Raw genomic sequence first — 21,562 nt, 5'->3', positions numbered from 1 at the left:
TTGGTAGTGGTTACATGAGTCATGTAGTCATGACTGATTTTTTTAAGTCAAGAAATAATCTTATAAAACTTCAAGTAATATAGAATGTACTAATTTTAACAAAAACAATGATATCATACAAGTAGCGGTCTTAACTGAATTTATTAGCACACATGGTTGTACCTTGTAATTCTTAAATTATGTTTTAAAATAACAAACATTTTATATATAGTTAGTATTATACCTTCTCTTTTTTCCTTTAACATAACAAGTCATCGTTATTCATAAGACATTAATATCTTTTAACTATTCAACTAGATATTGTCTTTATGGACAATTAATCATGTATTCTAGTCCAATGAACATGAGCTATATAACAGTAAAACAAATTTTTATAAACAGAATGACTTAACTTTCATGTAAGAAATTATATTTCTGTAGAAATTCATAAAAGGAGAAAAGAGGAAAAACAAAATGGCACTTAAAATAACCATGTTATACTTAAGGATTATTATGTTCCATTTTTGATGAAATTTCTCACAGGGAAATGGTTGATAAGTATACTTATGTGATAAATGTCTTTTCAATAAATGCATTTCCATGGAAGACTAGAATAATATATGAGCGATATATTCCTCTTTTTATTCTTAAGATTTATTTCATATAATTTTGTGTTTTCTTTACAAAAATCATTATTATTTGAAATTTAACATGGGGAAAAAGTATTATTTAACGCTTGAAAGGTATTATCAAATTTAATAATATCATCAAAGGATAACTCAATAGTTATACCTTTCAAAAGAAAAATAGCATTTTCTATTATGAATTTATACAAATGTATCACTACCATAAAATGTTCAACTAATACAAGGATTTGTTAAGATTGAAATAAATGTTACATTACTGTCTCTAGACTTAATTGCTTTTATAATATGATAATTATGCTTTCAGAAATATTTCTTTTCTTTTTTCATTCTTGTCTTTCTTCCCTTCATTTTTATATTTCTATCCGAATACAGACATTTATAATATACACACATACATTTATCAGGTTTCTCAAATGGGACTTTTCCTACTTCATTTTTGTGTCAGGACTATAGACATTGCATCTCAAAGTGAGTGTAAAACACTCACTGATATTCTACCTAGTGGTTCTTTTAATTCTAAGAGCAGTATTGAAGTCCTCAGTTATAGTTGTGAATGTCTGTTTCTCCTTCTAGTTATATCAGTTTAGTGTTTTATATATTTTGAAGCTTTGTCAGGTGCATTCACGTTTAGGATTATCATGTTACCTTGTTGAATAAATTTTTTTTATAATTATGTAATTTCCTTTTTAGTGCCTTCTATAGCTCTGCTTTTAAGTCTACATTGTCTGATATTAATGTAGCCATTCCAGCTTTTTCTGATTAGTGTTTACATGGTATATAGTTTTTATACTTTAATTTAAATCTACTTATATTGTTGTAGGTGAAGTGAGTTGTAGACAGCATAAAATTATCCGGTTTGACAATTTTGGTCTTTAAGTTGATGTAGTAAGACCATTTTTATTTAATACAGTTGTTGATATATTGAATTAAATCCTTTATTTTGTTATTCTTTTCCATTTGTTTTTCCCATATTTTGATCTTCTTTCCCCCCTTTATTGTCCTTTAAAGTTAAAATGAATATCTTTTAGTATTCAATTTTAATATAAACATATAATGCTTTTGTGTATGACTCTTTATGTAGTCGTATTTTTCTGTGATTGATTTAGAAGTTGTGATATGTATGTCCAATATAACAATAGCTAGAGTTTATGAATTGAGGGTATTGAGATGGGGTGAATATATTTTGCACATGAAATAGATGAGAATTTTGAGGGCCATAGGGAAGGTTATAATGGATTAAATGGTGGCCCTTCAAAAGATATGTCCTGATTCCTGGAACCTGTGAATTTTACATTTTTTTTCAGAAATGAATGTTCAAAGATAGAATTAAATTGAGGATCTTAAGTTGAGGGGATCATCGTGTATTATTCAGTGGGGTCCTAAATCCAATGAGATGTATCTGTGTAAGAGTAAGACAGGGATATTTTACTGTGCTTGGGAGAAATTTTAAACAACAGAATCACCATGAAAAAACACAACGATGTGAGAAAAAATGTGGTACAGAATTGACCATGAGAAAGACAGTTGTTTATGAGAGTTCAGAGAAGAGAGTGAAGCTTCGCTTTATTTGACCTCCACTGGGAAGTGCATGTCAGGAGGGTCAAAATTTTTGCTGGATTTTGTATGGCTGAAAATGACCACAAAATGCATAAGTATCAATTGAGGAGTTACAAATGAATGTTAGCGATTAGGTGATTTTGTAAATGCAGAATCCATGAATAATGATCAACTGTATATTCCTTGAGGCTTGGCTAAATACTAAGAGAAGGCCTGTAAAGATGTCTATGGTGCCTTTTTAGTACATTTAGCTGTTCTGTTTAATGGATCATCCTACTACCATAGAGTTGGCAGGAGACATTGAAGTCATGATTTTGACTCGGATACCAAAAAAAGAGTCTGTATGTGATTTATCTGACACACTCCACATAATCCTTAATTTTGGCATTCCACTGATCCAGAGCCCAGTAATTCATGGGAAAGTACAGTCTATTTGTCAAATAGATTATTTAAATGAAAGTTAATCAATAATGCATATCCATTTAAAAAAGAAAAGCAACAAATCAAACAGTCTTGTGCCAGCAGCTTTACATTTATAATGTCACTTCATCTCTAAACAGCTCTTTGACAGACTATATTTCTATTTTGCCAAATGTGAACTCAAGATTCAGAATGGTTTGTCAGTCTGTCCTTGATTTTATAGATAAATATGATGGAGAATGTTTAGTAAAACTCATATAAGTCAAACTACAAAGTTCATGATTCATGTTATCCCCTGACTTTGCCTCTTACTAGAATCAATTTCTTTGATGCAACGACGTTTTATTTTTCTTGTTTTGTTTGTTTTGTTTTTTGTTTTCTGTCTATAATTGCAAGGTATTGTGCTACTTCCTGATGTTACGGATTGCCCCGCCAGCTGTGAAAAGCAGAAGGCAAAGCAGTTGATCATTTTGAAAAGCTTGGTTTTCCAAATAAACTTTTGCTGGGAGATACCTTGAGGGAATATGTCTTTTACTTAGAGTGAAATATTAGATCACATCTATTGCAACATAAGACAATAGAACAGTTTTGAAACAATTAAGCATAGTGATTCCTTCTTTATCTCTGCACTGGGATTCACCTAAGTACCATTTTTTGATTCATTAAAATATAATAAATTACTTTAAACATGATTTAGTTTATTCTTTCCTTTTCCATAATAGCATGTAGATATGTATATGTCATGTATATGTATTTAAAGCAGAAAGAACAAAGCAGAAAGAGAAAGAACAAAGTCCATGGTCATACCTCTGTGTTTGCTAATGTGAAATCATCAAGTGGTTTTGTTTCATTATAAGAAACGTTTCCTTTCATAAATATAAATTTATGTTCATTAAATCTAGGAATTAGTCTTCATTTGTGAAATAGACTGTTATAATAAAGTTATTTGAAATAGTTTCAAACTTATAGACAATTTTCAAACACAAGACAAAGATTTTTTTCCTGTTCCACTTGAGAATAAGTTGCTTATCTAATTGTCTACAAACAACAGTCTTGTATAGTTTCACAATGCAGCCATCAAAATCTAAAAGTCATTTTTGATATTTCACTGTCAGTTTACTTTGAAACTCTTTTCAGATCTTACCAACTGTCCCAGTAGTGTCCTTTACAGCAAAATGGGTCAGTTTAAAACTACCTGTTGAATTTAGTTTCTGCATTATGTTAGCCTTGAGTTTGAAGCAGTTCCTCAGTCTTTGCCTTGACTTTCATGATCTTGACACTTTTGAGGATTACAGGCTGGTAAGTTTGTAAAATATCTCTGGATTTAGATTTTTAAAAATGTTTTTGCTTAATTAGATTCCACAGGAATTGTTCTACTTACTGCGTCTGGTAAGATGATATTCTATATCAATTTGCACCATTATGGTGGTATTAAATTTGATGATCCAATCACAGCGGTGTCAGCAAGTTTTCTCCTCTATAAAGTTAAATCTTTCCCTGGTACTCAATAAGTATTTAGAGGACAGGTGCCTAAATACATTTTTAATATTCTATTTCTTTTAAATAGTTAATTTCAAACATGATATCCATACGGATTAAAACTTTTCTATTTCGTTGAGTATGTTCTAGTCTGTTGTTATTATTATTGATTTGGATCTTCAAGTTGTTTTGGAATTAGGCAGTGGAGCCCCTTCAATCTGGCTTCTGTCGCCTATATCACATTCAGTTATTTTTTGAACATTTCCTTCTTTTCTGAACAAGTTATTCTAGCTTCATATGGACAGTTTTCCTGCACAAGCCTTAGAATCAGCCATTTTTCCCCCCAAGGAATGCTGGTTTCTTTTAGTGGAAAGTGGTATTTAGAAATTGAGATCTGACCAGTAGATGTGGTCGTTGCTATAGGGCTATCACTGGTTCCAGGCCTTTTCGGTGGAAAGAACTAGAGAATATTCTTTCTACACTTACAGTAAAGATTAACTAATGTAATAGGATATGTTAAGTGCCTATCTCAGAGGCCGGCACGGTCTCTTAAATCTTTGTTGTTTTCCTTCTCTCTTAATATACTAGCACGTGCCCTTTCCTTACTTATTCATTCTTTCTTTTTTTCTTCATTATCTTCCCTGTCATCATTTTCTTTCTGCTCTGCTCAGTTGACTGGTGTAGCTGGTGGACTTCTGTATTTAAGCCCTGATTCCAAATGCAAATCCTGAAAGCTTATTCTTTACTCGTATAGAGGTCAAGAATATAAAAGGTCACAATTAAGTGTTTACACAGGCCAGACTCTCCCCTCCTTCAAAAAAAAAAAAAAAGCTGTAAATAGGTAAACATGCTATTTGAAAGTTTGGCAAACTGTGTATTTGTGCTGTGAAATACAGCAGCCTCAGCTAAACGGGTCAGTTGCCACTCACCTCCAGCAGATTTGGTTCTACAAGAATACGTGCCCAATACTGCCGATCTGGTTTTCACTTTTTAAAAGACTTTGGAAATTAAATGAAGTTTACCGATTATAAATGTTGGCAACAAATAAAGCAATGGATATATGCTTTATTTGGCTTGTTTACAACATTTTACTATCCAAACAATAAATAGACATATGGCACTAATTTAAAACCTTTTATTTAAATAAAGCCCCAGAAACATTTATAGGTGAGTGGTTTAAAGTTACCAGAAAAATAGCTGCTGTTTTTATTATTATTTTTTTTATTTATTTTTTTTTTTACAAATCACTATATGTCAAACTGTGCAAGGACGAGGCTAGGAAGTCCAATGGGGATACACAAAAATGCTGCATTTCGTCTCCTCAAGACATTACACTATTGTAAAGGGAAGGGTACATGTGGAAAAAAAAAAAGAGAGAGAGAGAAGAAAAAAAGAACATCCCTTAAATCTAAAATATATCGCAACAATGATAAAACGGCGAAAGATGGAATTTCAGATTAGATTAAATCGAAGAGATTAAACTGGAATGAAAAGATAATGTTTCCTGAGTTTAGTGATTATGCTGACTTCTTAACCTTAGTAAAGCGGAGCTGAGGAGAGGAAGTAAGCACATGCAAATACATGGAGGGGAAGAGGTGGGGGATACGGGGAGGGCCTGTCATATAAAGCTATTCGTGATGGCTCTGGAAGTATGTAAACTAGCATGACAAACATGATGGTCAAATCTGTTCTAACCCAGCACAGTGGGGACCAAACAATACAGTACTAGGGAAGTGAAAATAAATGTTAAGATTAAGATAATGAGAGATTAAGTAGAAGTAAAATTGCCATTTGGTTTGCATGATGGTTGGGAGAGCTGAAGAAGATACAGATCACTTAAAACAATTCAAAAATTTCCATTCTAAGTGATAAGAAGAATGTCCTTAATATAAAAAGTATGGAGAAAGAAGTTGTTTCATGAGGGGCACGGTGGTTAGGTCATATTTTAAGCACATTTGAAATGTAGATGTAAGCAATTGAATCACCTGTCTAGAAAGTTATTGAGTAACTACTATGTGCAAAGTACTGGGTCTTGGCAATGGATGTACAAGAGCCAATTAAGAATAGGTCTTGGCCAAGGAACTAATAGCATAGTGAATGCTACACTCGAGGTATGCACAGGGTGCAGCTGGAGCACAGGGAATGTGCATGTAGATTATAGGAAGAGAGAAGGTCTAGATCATCTCTCTGGGGGAGTCACTTTTTGAAGTCTAACATCTGTCTGAATTGAAAGTGTTGTGTGCTAAGCTCGGGGCTTTGCCTTTATTCTAAAGCCTGTTCAGAATCACTGAGGTGTTTCAATCTGACAGTGAAAAAAGTCAGATTTCTATCTTTGAGAGATATCTCCAGTTATGCTCTAAATAATTGATCGTGAGTGCAGATTTCATTTACTAACTTGAGATGCAAATGCTCATAAAATGGAGTATTTTCTTCTTACTATACACATACTAAATATCACACACTCATTCCATAAACAAGTATATAAATAAATGGTGATTAATCATGAAAATAAAATGAGTTGAACATGTATGTGATCTAAAACAATAATGGAGTTGGAATAACGAGATAGGACCCTACTCAATGTATCCAAGTTCTCTAAAAAGGGTAAACACTTGTTTAAACCTGAAATAGAGATAACATATGCAAAGATCCTGGGATTTATGATATTTGTATTGTATTTCGAAAATATCGTTATTCTGCAGATAAGACCACTTTCCAGAAACCGGCCTTATCTGAGAAGACCTCGAAAGGTGACACGGCTCACCTAGCGACCTTGAATTTCTGCAGCTTTTAGAGCGGCAGCCACCCGCTCTTTGATTCTTTTCCCCTCTCCAACTCCAAATTTACCGACAGTAGAGATTCTTTTCCAAACTTTCAGCTTCCCGACAATTCCTAAATAAAGGAAAACAATCTATCTTCACATTTAAGTAGGGGTATTTAAATGTTTTTCCCCAAATCTGTTGCTAATGAAATCCTAGAGAATCACTTAAATGAAGAAAACACACACACACACACGCACACACACACACACACACACACACACACAGATACACAAACACTATTTCAACTAGTTTCCAGGATTGATTTAAACCTAAACATGGGAATCTCAAGTGACATGTTAAAACTCTAACATTAAGACTTCCATCACTAATTACTGTAAAGAACTAGTATCAGAATGGCAGATTTGGATATTTCAAAATGATGAATTTTTCAACATACCTTATACATTTTCTTTTAACGAGTTTCTAATTTTAAATCTAAGACTTAAAATCTAGGAGGGAAAGTGTATGTAATTACATACACATGTTTCATATAAGTATTCCATCAAAATACTTCCAGCTAACTTCATAGTGAAGGTGAACCAACCTCATGGAATTCTAGAATATAAAGTTATAGATTCCCAATAGGGTATAATTTTTTAACTAAAATACCTTTCACATTTTTGCTATTTACTCATATAAGAACTAATGATATGAAAGATCTATTTCACATATAAAACACTTTGGTAATGCCATTAAAATTTTGTTTAGGTATGTGGCCAGATAGCACATTACGAAATGAGAATAGTTGTGGTATAATAAAATAAGTCTATATAACAATAGTTACAAGATATGTTGCTCTATAATTAATGACAAGTGGTTTTCATAATTTTCTATTCTCATGTATAAATAAATATTAAAATAAGAAATCATGTAACTAAGCATTAAATTCGCACCAAAAGTGGATTGTTTCCCTCCAAAATACATCTGTTCAAGCTCTACCCTCCCTCCAGTACATCGGAATGAATAATATGACTATATTTGAAGATAAGGGCTTTAAAACAGTAATTAAGTTAAAAAGAGGCCATGTGGGGTGACCATAATCCAATCTGACTGGTGTCCTTATAATAAGAGGAGGTTGGGACATACGGAGAGACCCCAGGTGTGTGTGGGTGTGTGTATGCACGCGCGTGCGCGTGTGCAATAGGAAAAGATCATGGAAGGCACAGAGAAAATGCAGGCCATCAGAAAGCCAAGGAGAGGGACCTTGGAAGAATCTAAACCTGCCGAAACCTTGATCTTGGACCTCTAGCCTCCAGGACTATGAGAAAATAAATTTCTGTTGTTTAAACAATCTTGTCTGTGGGACTTCGTTGGGGTAGCCCCAACAAACTAATGCTGTTTGTAAGTGGATTTTTTTTTCTCTAAATAACAAACAAAAAACATGTTCCTACAAAATGCATAGGTTTTTCACTAAATAATTTAAAGTAATTTGAGATGTCATGCATGGTTGTTAGAATTTCATGTTTCAGCTTATTTCTGAAACAGTAGCACCTGGAGTCTGTTACAGTTAAATAGTTAAAGAAGTTATCTTCAAAATGATTTCAAGTAAAATAATACTAAAATATAAATATAAAAGATAAGAAAGGAAGATTACTGTTCTATAAGTCAATAAACTTTATGAATAAAATATTTGTATAATATCTTTTGCAAATGTCAGACTTTGATTAAATATATAGCTCACTTAGCAAATTATGCAAATGAGCAAGTCCAATAGATAACTTGACCCTCATAATTGCTAATGTATAAAACATTTTCAACCATCTAGAATATGCATGAGATAAATCTGTGAAATATGTTATGTGAGCAATAAAATATGTAAAATCAAGACCTAAACTATATAGCTTAGTCAGTAAAACTTGTCAAAGATAATAAACAATTTACTGAAACAGCAAAACATGCAAAAAAAAAAGAGCAAGGAATCTTTTATTAAACTGTAGTATTGGATCATCAATAGATAGTTTCAGATGATTTAATTTGGAAAACAAGCTATTATAATGGTCCATTCTGCTCCATCAGCAAATTATGTACCTCAATCATTGAGCTAAATAAAAAATTAATTGACTAACTATGGGATTTTATGATTGCAACAAAGGAAATTCATCGAGATAATAAAGAGTTTATGTGCATAATTTTAAAATCTTAAGTGGCATCTAAGAGGTTTCTGCAGCTTGCTACTATTAAATTCCCTTCAGACCTCCCTCCCACACACATTTATTTAGCAAATGTTGACTGACGGATTATTATGGGCTACAAAATTAAATGCTTAAGTAAAAATAAGTAATAATAACGAGCTGTTTTGAAGATTTTACATATGATTTTAACCTCGTGATGGGTGCCAGGCTGTCTCTTCCCTCATCTATAACCATAAAACTGGACAGAAAACATGAAATGACCATTTTTAGAAAGCGCACTATAGGGAGTATTATGACTGTTATGAGAAAATCTGAATGCATGCGGTGAGCCTCATGATATCCCTAGCTCTATGAATAAAGACAATTTTCCAACCACAGAGTAGTAAACTAGAGACTGAGGAGAAGACAATGGTTTTACAGAGCTGAGGAAGCAGAAACCAGAGTTCGAGTCAGTCGGACAGGTAAAAGGTGGTTGTACAGAGAGGAGACCTCCTTCTCTGTGTGTGGTTTTCCATGAGAAATTGGGCAAGGGCCATGTTGAATATTTATAGGGTGAGACTGCAGGAATCTCACAACAGGATAAATGATGTAGGGTTAAAAAGCGAACAGAAATACAAGGGATCACGTAGTCCCGCGGGGTCCTGAGGTCCCTACAAGAAAGAGTAAGGAGACCATATTAACCCCTACCCCCCATTACCATTTCTGTGTTTATCTGATTTACCAAAGAGGTGGCATTCTGGGAGTCATGTCCATGCCCCAGAGTAAGACCTACTCTAAGCCATCACCCAAAGCCAACCCTGACAAGATCTGTGTTTGAAGTTTAATTAATGACAACTTGTAGGGCCTTGGAGAATACCTTGGACTTTACAAAAATCTACCCAACAAAGCATAAAATCAAGTTTACACAAGCTTGTTGAACAAAACTAAGCACTATGTTATGTTGTCTTTTCAGGAAGAGACAACATAGTATAGATTCCTTATAATGTGTCATTAATGATGTCCAGTAAAACCAGCACATTATTAGATGTGAGAAGAAACTGGAAAATAGGAGCCATGGCTTTTTTTGGTTGTTGCTGTTTGCTTTTAAAAAGCCAAGAAAGCTGTTAATAGAATAACTATGAGATGCCCCAGATTTGAGGTTTAGCAGAGAGACACAGTAAATCAGCTATTTTAAGTACATGCATTACATTAAAGAAAAAATCTTTATAAAATTAAAGGAAAATGTGGCAAAGGAACCTAGACAAGCAAAAATCATGGAAAAAATGGAAAATCAAGGATTAAAATTTTAAAAATCACCAATTGAGATTCATAGCAGTTCGAATATGACAGAAGAAAGGTTCAGTGAACTTGAACACAGAGAAATAGATGGTCCATTCTCCATGAGGAATTTGATGAGACTATTCATATTGTGCGTGGATGGGAGAGAGTAGCTGCTAATAAGACATGGAGGAGAAGTTGCAGGCGTTTCAAGGTCTGATAGAAGGGTTACCCTGTTGAGTGTGAGAGTGTTGGAAGTAGAGGCCAAAGGAATTTTCTCTCTCTCACACACACACACACAAATGCTTAGGAAATTTTTTTTTAAAAAAAAATGAAGTAAAGATGATGAAATCCTTGTGAAGGACAAAATTTGTTGTTTGGCCAAAAATAACAGAGCTTTCCAATCCATTGCATTTGGGGATAGAAGAGTTTGGGAAGGAAGAATCCAGAAAGTGATAACCCAAATTTCTTAGATAGATTAAGTGAAGATATAGAAAAATCATTCATTAACAACATAGTCAGAAATTCCTGCCTTCATGGAGATTTTACATGGTAGAAAAGACAGACAATAAAAAGACAAACAAACATGAGTCACCTTAAGATGCTCATCTTTTGCTGTGTGAACTGAAACTCTGTCAATTATCAGGCTGGAAAAAAAGTAAAAATATGAATTATGCCATCAGTAAAAATTCTCTGAACTATTATTTAGAAGTAACTAACACCTTTGCAGATATTTTGGTCATGAGGATTATATGTCGTGGAGGCTGCATAATAGAAAAAAGCTGTAATATTTACCAACACCTAGTAAACACTGTAGTAATTTCCTTGGAGAAATTATCTCTGGAAAATAGGCAGTCGTGTATGCAAAAGATTACAGCTTATAATTATGAAAAAGTGGACAGCTCAAAACAAAGGATTGATTTAGAAACACATCAGCACAATTATAGTAGTAGTTCCCAAGACTCAGGTCATCAGAATCAATACAGGAAGCTACGAATATTCCTGTTTTCACTCAAACTAAATGAATCAGCATTTCTGGTGGTCGATCCTGAAAAACCTATATTTTTAAAGTGATCCCTCAATGATTTTCATGCAGGAGCAGTCATTGATACATTGGAATGCTGTGCGGGCATCAAAAAGTTTATGGCGGAATAATTAATGACATGTAAAATACCTAAAACTTAATATACTGTTACGCAAAAGAGCTGTACGAAGGAGTATGTGCATTACAGTATAGTTTTTATTACATACAACACACACGCAGAAACACATACAGCATCACAGAGTGGTTTTGTAACACTAAAAAATCAATACACTTAAATAATTATTATAATTAATGTAAATTACGATATACTGACCAATATTTAACAATTTACCATAGAAGTCTATGTGAAGATATGCAAATGCTTCCGTTTTTCTTGTTTTATCTTTAAAAACCTAATTGAAAGAGGCTTTTTTTAAAATTGTTTTCCTAAAAAGGCTATCTTTTGGAATTGTAGACAGCAGCAGGAGCCCACATCCTAAAAACGGAAGACTGAACCACAGTTTCATTGGCTTAGAAGATCAGACTTTTGGAGTACTGTGTCGGTAATGCTCACTGCTGAGCGTGATCCACTAGCGTAGCTAAATGAATGGCACTGGAGGTAAAAATTCAACTTCTTGCTCTTAATAAACTAGTTAAGATTATTTACCTGTTCAGACAGGCCTCAAGTATGCGAAGTCATTACATTTTAACTCGAAACGAGAAAATTTAATAGGAGGTAGAAGAGAGAATTTGGATAGAGGATGCTGGTGAAGGAGAGAATAACCCTCAAACCTCCGGATCCACAGTTAGTTAACTGAAAAGCACTTTAACTCGCGCGTTGCATTTGGCTGTGACATTATGGAGACGGTTTCTCATAAAATATATAAACTCTGATTTAGCACAAATACTTGGCAAAGGTAGTATTTCTGTTTAATGTTTTGATCAATAAAATTTGGCCTACAAAAAAATGTGGAGAACATAATTTCAAAAAATTGGCATATGACAAATCCCCAGAATGGGAAAATAATAATGAACATCATTATACTTGGGGTGAGAGAAACATACTTTGAGAAACTGTAGCTGCTGGGACCATCGCTGAGTCTTTGTTCTCTCTGTCAAGTCCCGTCCCCGGAGAGGGTAACGAGGGTGGCGAAGTACCTGACCTGTGATACGCTCAGGGAAGGAATCGCATAATGGATTTCACTGTTGTTTACTTTTTTTCACATCTGTTTTGTTTATAGATTTATAATTATTATGGTATGGTATACATGGAATTTTCTTCCGAAGAGAAAAATAGATTGTCTATTCAAGGATATAATAATTACTGATAGTTGCCTGTTATAAATTGAAAAATACAGACCGCTTTATTTTATGAAATGGGAGGACAGAATAAAACATCCAGTTGACCCATTTGCTCTGAAAACTTATTAGGGCTGAGAGAAAATTCTCCGATCCACTTCTCTCTGTGCTCCTGTATAGAATCAATGGCAGCAGTGGATGCCGATGTGTGCTTCGTGAACCTAAAATTATAAAGTTTTGCTACAGGATATTTTGGGCATATTAGCAATGTCTGTTCAACAGTGAGTGCTAGATAAATGAGGTTGCCACTATTTGCTGAGACAGGAGTAGTTGAGAAGAAGACAGAACAGATTGAGTAAAAAATCTGAAATTTAACTGTACCTTTTCCAGATATCACTGTACACCTTTGGAAAACAAACAAACAAACAAAAAACAAAATGAAACAAAATGCAGTGCAGAGTAAAAGGTGTTAGGTTGCAGTTTTGTAATTATGCACTATCATGTAAGAATCCCAATAGATTGTTTGACTCAGAATTGTCTTTCAGTAAATAAAAATTCTGTCTTTTTAATTTTGGGAAGCAGAGTGGTATGGTAGAAAGAAGACTTCTAATTTCAGTCCTAAAACATGTTTTTACCTTGTTTAGAAGTCACTTAACTTCACCGAGCCTTTATTCTATCACATTGAAAAGAAGTAATACTCAAGCTTTGGGATCTTAGATGTATAATTTTGCCATTTTCGGTTGCAATTTTCCTCCTGCCTGAAATGAAAATAGTTCAGTATATATTTAGTACATATTTATGAGAATCTAATAAGAAATTATGCATATATAATTACAATTTAAATAGTGCATAATTTATGTTGTATTTGAACATGTATGTTGAATATATATACAATATTGAAAGCAATACTGAAAATATGCTAGTACTTAATATATGGGCTTTTCCCCCCCTTTTCTTGTTAATTTTGTCTTCCACAACTGGTATCAATAACTTTTGAAGTAAGAAAGATAGAGAATGTGATGACATACACATTTTTCATGTCAGGTTTCAGAAAAGAAAGTTATGTTAAATTTTAAGAAATGTCCAAAAGTTTTTCAATCTTTTGGAATTTTAATAATATGTCATAAAAATATAAAAAGTCTTCTGCAATCATTTTTGTGCCTTAAAACATAGCTGTAGATAACACTGAGATGGTTGAATTTTGATGTGGAAAGACATTGATAAGATTGGAGGATTTGAGAAATAAAGCTGATTTAAAGTAATCTTTCTACACTTTTTGATTGAAGTTCTGACTGCCATTCCTGAGAAGTTTCTGTTTAGGATTCTGCTCTATATAGAGATGTCAAATTCAAAGTGAGACATTCTTTTCCAAACTTTTCTTAGTGACTAAATAAGTAATTATTTCAGGGGAAAAAAAAAAGTAGAACCATCAAACTTTGTTATATTCTAGCCAACTCAGAGGAAATGACGTCATGCTGGCTTTCAGAATGAGCGTAGTTAACCATCACCCTCATTTAGTTGGCTCCTGTTACTCTTTATCTTTTAATTTTAAACTCAGGGCAACTCAGTTGCAATGATGTCACATTATTACATTATAGCAAATTGATACATTATGCAGAATCTTATAAGTGAAATGAAACTAAATTATTCATTCTATATTATACCATAACCTAAGTGGACAAATTCCCAAGTCCTTATAGAAGTTTATAATATAACTCCAAAAACAAATGGCCTAGTTCTTTTTAAGTGTTCAGTGAAAAGCATATACATATGCTTAATACATCCTCCTAAAGTCTTCCACAGAGAAGCAACATGAAAACAGTGGAAATGTTTTAAAAGTATTCTGTTTTAGAAGTTAAATGAGGTTGGTGGACCGAAGTCACAAAGGTCGCATAGTGTTGCTTAATGAGAGTGATGTAGCTGTCATAAAAAGGCCTGTGTAAATGCAGAGTGGTGGCTTACAGTAATGACAGGGGAGCAAAGCCCAGTACACCTTGACTTCAGGTTTCACGTCCGACTTCTCAGTTCTTGGCTGACTAGGCAATGCTATCACATTGCAGTATCTGGCTCTCTTTAACCCGGGGAGATCAACACTCCCTGTGTACTTATGCTAACAGGGCACACGATTAACAGAAGGTGTGCCTCGCTGCAGTTAACCCTGAGACCTTCAGCAGCTCTGTGCCGCCTTTTAACCTCGAGCTGTTTATTTTATTTTATTTTTTTTATATTTTATTATGTATTTATTTTTTTACCTTTATATCATTTAACATTTCATAAATGTTAACATCTACCACAGTTGCTGTCAAGCCCTCTCTCTTTCATAGACCATTCTATTTAACATTGTACTGGAAGGTCTATAATGAAAATATTTGGAAGGAATAATGGGATTGATGTTGTAGGAATAATGGGATTGGTGTCTTAATTGCAGGGGCTGCCTTCACTTTAGAGCTGCAAAGTACTATAGATGCAATTGAGACAGAGAGGGGTAGCTTTGCCATTGATTGATGGAAAAAGACAATCTCTAGAATTGCCTCAAAAAGCCCCAAATCATTTAAAAAAATACTTAACTGCTTAAATATTAACTTTTTTTTTGTTTTTCTTTCTAAGACAACACCTGTAACAAATAAATTTTACGAGTATATTTGTAATCAAACTGTAATGGTTTTTATTTTCTTCGCACTTATTAAAATATGACATTTAAATGAAAAATCCCAACTATTAGCATTTATGTTCTGAAATGGTGTTAAACAATCAATCATCTGGTTGATGTAGCTTGGGGCTGCCATTTCTTTAATTGCCTGACTTATTACAATGATTGGCCTCCTTTCATTTGGTTCCTTCATATTCCTGTTTAAAAACTGTAACCTTCCTCATGGAGAAATGACCTTTTATTTTTCCGTAATAACTAAAAAAGTCATTTTTTTTAAAAAAAAAAGGTATTGGGGTCATGACAAACTTTTAAAAAGCAAATTTATAATATTGGCCATAAAGGGCTAACCCGTTTCTCTTTGGGTATGCCATATTCTCCAGATTTGAAAACTGCAAATCACTGAGCGATTCACATCCATGTTATTTCCTGAAATAAATCCGATTTTGCATAGAAAGTAGACATTAAAATCACACCAAAGGGAGGAATAGCTTTCTAAATGATTAGTTCTGCTTCTTTGGTTCCATCTGGGATGATTTTGCTTATTACTGGCTTCAACAAGCACAAGAGATGTGCTGAATGCTGAGCAAACCTGAGACCCCAGATATGTCAAGATGTCACAATTAGATAAGGTCACTTCTTACTTTGTAGAAATAAGATCCGCGGACATTTGCACACGTCAGTCACAACTACATGTTGTGTAACCTCTGACTTAGCACACCAGGGTGTAAATAAGGTCTCTGAGAATGTGCTACAGGTGAGTGTGTATATGAATGAGGAACAGGTGTGTGGTTTTCAGATGAGGTCTCGCTTTTTGACTGAAAAGGGAGGGGCCTCTCAACACGTTCCAAGACTCTCAGTTATTAACTTTGTATTTTGACAACTGCTCACCCATAATGTCTTCAACACAAAAGAACACCCTGCTCTTCCCAGTACAGTACCAGTAGGAAGGGGCCTTTCAGAATACTCAGCACCTTTTCTTCCTAGTGTGACTAAAAATTGCTTAGTTGATTACAGTATGTGTCAACAAAATCCCAAGAAGTCTCCTCTCACCAAAGTCATGGTTTGAAGCATCCTCCTTTAGAAGCTATCCTGAAAGAGGCAGCGAGTAAACCCTAGAAAGACAGAGGCGGTAGCGTGGTGACTCACAGGCCCAGGTATCCACCGAAAAACAGAACGACAATAAAACGTGAGGGAATTGAGGTGATCCAAGAAGCTCCTCCGTGATCATGTACACTTACTGCCATTCCTGCTTCAGTATCTTGTGGCTGTTATCCCAGATGCCGGAATTCCCCTTCTGATGGTTAAGCTACAGGTGGGTTTGTCATGGAAATGCCTCCTACAGATATCCTAGTGTTTATGGAATTTGGCACATTTGAATATTTTTTTTCTTTTTTGTCATCTGTTTGATGAGAATTCAGGCAAGGATCTTTTCTAAAAATTGGCCCACTCTGATGGTTAGAAAACTTGAAATCACCTGAAATATATCTGTCCCTTACCTTCTGTAGTCATCAGAGGTAGTTATTTTATTTTATTTTTTTTCTAAACAAATCTTGGATTCTGCTTTTCTAGACATCTTTCTCTACCACCATGCTCTAGTCACATTATCTTACCCGTTTTTCCTGAAATTAATCCTATGACTATATTTTTGTCCAAATTTGTCGAAATAAAAATGAATTTCAAAGTGTACTGTTAATCATGTTGATAATTACGGTTATTAATATTTCTAACTATTTGGACTACTTAACCCATAGGAAATGGTAGTGTGAAAGTATGTTTTACCATTTTTTAAAGATATTATTGGGGTTTTGACAACCTAGGAAATGTCTGTGGATACTTCTGTGCATTTTTAAATTTAACAAATTGGCGACTGTTGCTATTAACCAGAGTTTGTCCACCTTTTAAACACAGAGAATGCTTCTTAGCTTCAAAATTCTGTGTTCTTTTTTGTAGCCATAGATCTTTCAGTGTGTATTTGGGAAAAAAGAAATTAATCTGATTTCAGCAATAAAATTGAACTGCATTTGCCTTTTATTATATACATTTAAAATATATGTAAGAAACACAAAGGCATATATTATTCTGTGTTCTATTCGATGCACATCTACCTATAGGGATTCATAGACTCTTACAACAGCTTTGACCTTACTGTATGATTCTACGCCTCAGCAATAATGAAAATAGCTCACTTTCCAAAACTTGCAGGTCAAGTAACCTACTTCTCTACCCCCCTCACCTTCTTCCTCTCCTTCTTCCTCACATTCTGTTCAACAGTTGGGCACTAGTTTACTGTTAGTTGCATGCACTGCAAGTATCTCTTCCCAGTCTGTGGCTTGCATTTTAATATTATGATGTATTTTTACTAATAGACTTTATTTTTAGGACAGTTTTAGATCTACAGAAAAATTGAAAAGGACAGAGAAGTCTCGTATACCCTACACCTCATTTCCCTATCATTAATATCTTACATGAGTATGGTCCATTGTTTGTATTAATGAACTAATACTGATATAGTAGTATTAATTACAGTCCACACGTTCTTCAAATTTTCTTTGATTTTAACCTAACATCCAAAGTCCTTTAATGTGACTTGCAAATTTCATCAACACCTCACGTCAACCCATGTTTTCAGATTCATGTTCCATAATTCCTTCACCTATAACATACTTACTAGCCAAGGAAATCATTTGAATTCAGACTTTAGTGGTATAAGACTACCCCCAAGTTAGGTATAGAACACATAGGACGGCAAATCAGCTGTGGACAATTCTCTATCTGTAGGCCACTATGCCTTTCAGTATATGAATGCCATTTCTCAGGCTTATAGATGATCAGAGGAGAAATCAGGGCATGAACCAAAGGCAATTATTTATAAATTAGCCACCTGCAAGTTCTGAGATAATGCCCAACAGTTATACTGTACATTAGAAACTGACTGAGAGACACAATCGGAGCCCATGGCAGAGGTTTATGTTTGGAGCGACTGGTGACGATCCGTAGCAGGGAGGGGACAGGAGAAAGCGACCACGGTGCGCGTGCTGCGTCACGGTAACGGCAGTTACTGTCACGCCTGGAAAGACGTTTGAATTCTTCATGAGACCTGCTGAGATATTTTTCTTTTCTTTCTCTCATTTGACAGTGTATATTCAGAGTCTTTTATCATCTGCGTGAACCAAAGTCACTCGACCTCTTTTACCTTCACTTTGAAAGAAGCAAGGTGATATGAATGAATAAATCAAATGGTGTAGAAAAGACAAAATCTTATCTTCTGAGAACAGAAATCAGGCCTAACACTTTTACAAGATTTAATAATCAAAATGAACCTATTGGTGTAATAGTCTCTTGCCTTATGACAATAGTTTCAACGTAGATTAGTTGGCTATTTCATTAATCTTTAAAACTACAAAATAATCATATAGAATGTTAATCATTAACTTTCCTTTTAAAGAAGAAACTGGATAGTATATAATGTCTCAAATGTTTGTACATGTTCTCTGCAATGGTTTGATCATTTAAGATCAAAGCCAAGAGTAAGTCATAACTCTAAAAAGAATGCAGCTTTTTTTTTTCACAGCTGTTTGCTATTTCACCCCTGTAGAAACAATAATAATTCAATAGAAATATTTTTAAAGCAAAGAAAGGGCTTAAATTGTGATTGAGGGCATGTGTCGGTAAGACTGAGCTACTTATGTTAGCCAGTCAAACTAATCCCCTCCTTGGATGATGGAAGGTCTCTACAGATTCTGAGATATTTCTGTATCATGATTTTGATTTGCTTGCTTTAATCAAGGTTGATATGAAAAAGAAAGAATTCCTTGAATAGAACTATGAATAACACTTAAATGACATGACTTTATCAAAGGTCTAAAACATTGATTTAGATAGCCAACTACATAATATGCTTCTGTCTACTCTGTTTCCTTAGAAAATATGGATATTACTCTCCATTGCATATAACTAGGGATTCAGATTTCAGGTTTGAGTCCTGAAGTCTGTTTGCTTTGCCCTGTTTTCATTCCATCTTCCATTGCCTTGTCCTGCGTTGTTATTACATCTTATTGTTTTAGCCTTCTTTGTGTTGGTTGAAAGGATATTTCTGCTTTTACTTTGTTTCTTACTGAGAAACAGTGACAATATTGTTCTTGATTTTAGGAGCAAAAACATATAAAACAAAAGGGCAAACAAACAAGCAAACTAAAAACTCAAACGCATGCTTCGTTTTTTTTTCTGCTGGGCTTTCCACTCTTTTCCTTTCTGTATCTCTTCATTGATGTTTTGCCAGCATCGAAAGGAGGCCAAATTGAAAAACGGTTGAAGTCCATCATGTTATGGCGACTGCTCTGATTGCTTCTCTACTGACTAACTCAAAGTCAAAAGGACTTTTAATGGAACTCTGAGGTTGTATTAAGGAGAGAGGGCTCCTAGGAGTCATTCCCTCTGCAAGATCGATTCCTAATATTCAATCCTAACTTCTCTGAGCTTTTTATTTTCGATCTCCTATTTGATCTGGAAATGACCTTTGGATTAAATAGTTTAAAATAGAAGTGAAGGACGAAGGGCAGATGTGGCACTTGGAACGTACAATCTAGCCACAGAACACAGAATTGAGGCACTCTTCAAGAAAACTTTCTACAAAATTAAAAGCATGTTCCATTCTACTTCCTGTGTGTACTGAGTCCTGCTCAAGCAGAGTGCAGAATTATTGTCACCGACATAGGTGTACATGTAGACACGGGATCAGCACAGTGGTTTTTAGTGTTCATTGAACTCACCTTTCACAGATGTCTGGCCTTTCTGGGAGTTGTAATCGTTTGTAGAAAGGATTGGGGTGAAAGCTAACTTCTTGAAGAAGAGTTACTTCATTTTACTCATATTCGATTTTGTAAAACTTTCCTGTTACACATTATTGCACCTAGGTTCTTAAAGCAGTCGCCATCAAGTGGGAAACCCCAGATTCCTGCTTTCGTCCTCCACTGGTCACTATAAAGTAATTGAGCAGATGTGTTAGAAGAAAGAGATCCTCTTGGACTCATCCTAAAGACCTTTCCATCACTGTAAATACTGTAGTTTCTCAATCTCAGAATGTCAGAGTCAGGTTTCAGTGGTTTTAAGAAACACTCCCTGCCATATCCTATCTTCATGATTTGATATAAGAGGGAATATTAGTTCAATCCTCTGATGTTTTACATGAAAAATGGAGACTAGATCCAGATTAATCAAAACTTTTCTGTGTTCACATATTCATCATTCCCTTTCAGAAATCCCATTTTTATGAATGTTCAAGATAGGAAATTTGAGATATTTACCCCCTTTCTCACACGCATTCACACAAAGCACAGGTTGTTCCTAGGTGCAGTCCTTTTCTTGTTATTTACTATTGGCCTAACACTGTCCTGCACATATTCTTCTATGTGACATCTGATAAAAGATAAAGTAACCAAATAAGGACATCGAGGCCAGTCCGACCGTTAAGATCTTCCTGAAGTCACGAAATCTCATCACAGCAGCACTATGAACAGCAGCACTATGAAATGCTCTCGATGGCACCAAGAAGGTATCAATTTCTAGTTTCCAGGTCAGGAAAAGAAAGCCAGCTTTCAGTTGATAACCTAAGGCTGACTTTTGCCTCCCAGATTTGATTTACAAATGAAACATACATATCTTGCCATCCACTCAGAAAATCTTTACTACATTTACTACCTTTTAATTCTCTACACCATTTATGAGAAAATTTGTTCTCGTGACAGTTACTAGACTTAACTGTGATCCCACATCATGCTTTTTTAGAGGGAGATTCTTTGATCAACACACAGCCTGAATTGTACTTATGTCACAGCCTTTCATACTGAAAAGCTCCTGGAGTCCGACAAGCAAGTGAAAAGGTGTGGCATGCAGGATCACCCACAAGTAACAGGATGTTCAATTAACTTTTTGGCCATTCAATGTCTGTAGTACAATAGCATATAACGACACTGAACAGGAAGCAGACCTTTTTAATGTAGATTTAAAAGAAAATGGTTTAGGAACCTATAGCTAGCTCAAAGATATCCCTTGAGTAGTAATTGGATCAGGGAAGACATTTCTTTGCAGGAAAGGGTAGCCATGCTCTGAGTCTCAGTGTAGGTGGGAAGCTGCTACTTTCTGGCCTCAGCCTAATGAAGGGCTAGCCAATAGAACTGCTTTGTAGACATAGCCCTACTCGTTGCAGTTGGGAGGAATGAAAAAACAAAAAAACAAAAAAAAACTTCTGCCTAAGGAAAATTAGAAAGCTGAAGCAGACTGTGGACCAGAGAGCAATC

General features: G+C 34.6%; 1 long non-coding RNA gene across 1 annotated transcript in view; it reads left to right on the top strand.

Annotated features, from left to right (window-relative positions):
• LOC107516241 overlaps window positions 1–21,562 on the top strand; it is a 600,835-nt gene that overhangs the window by 66,537 nt on the left and 512,736 nt on the right. The window lies entirely within an intron of this gene.

Source organism: Rousettus aegyptiacus, unplaced genomic scaffold (assembly GCF_014176215.1).
Source record: "Rousettus aegyptiacus isolate mRouAeg1 unplaced genomic scaffold, mRouAeg1.p scaffold_m13_p_16, whole genome shotgun sequence".
NCBI lineage: Eukaryota > Metazoa > Chordata > Mammalia > Chiroptera > Pteropodidae > Rousettus > Rousettus aegyptiacus.
Note: the sequence above shows the minus strand (reverse complement) of the source record. Positions and strands in the feature narration are given on the sequence as shown.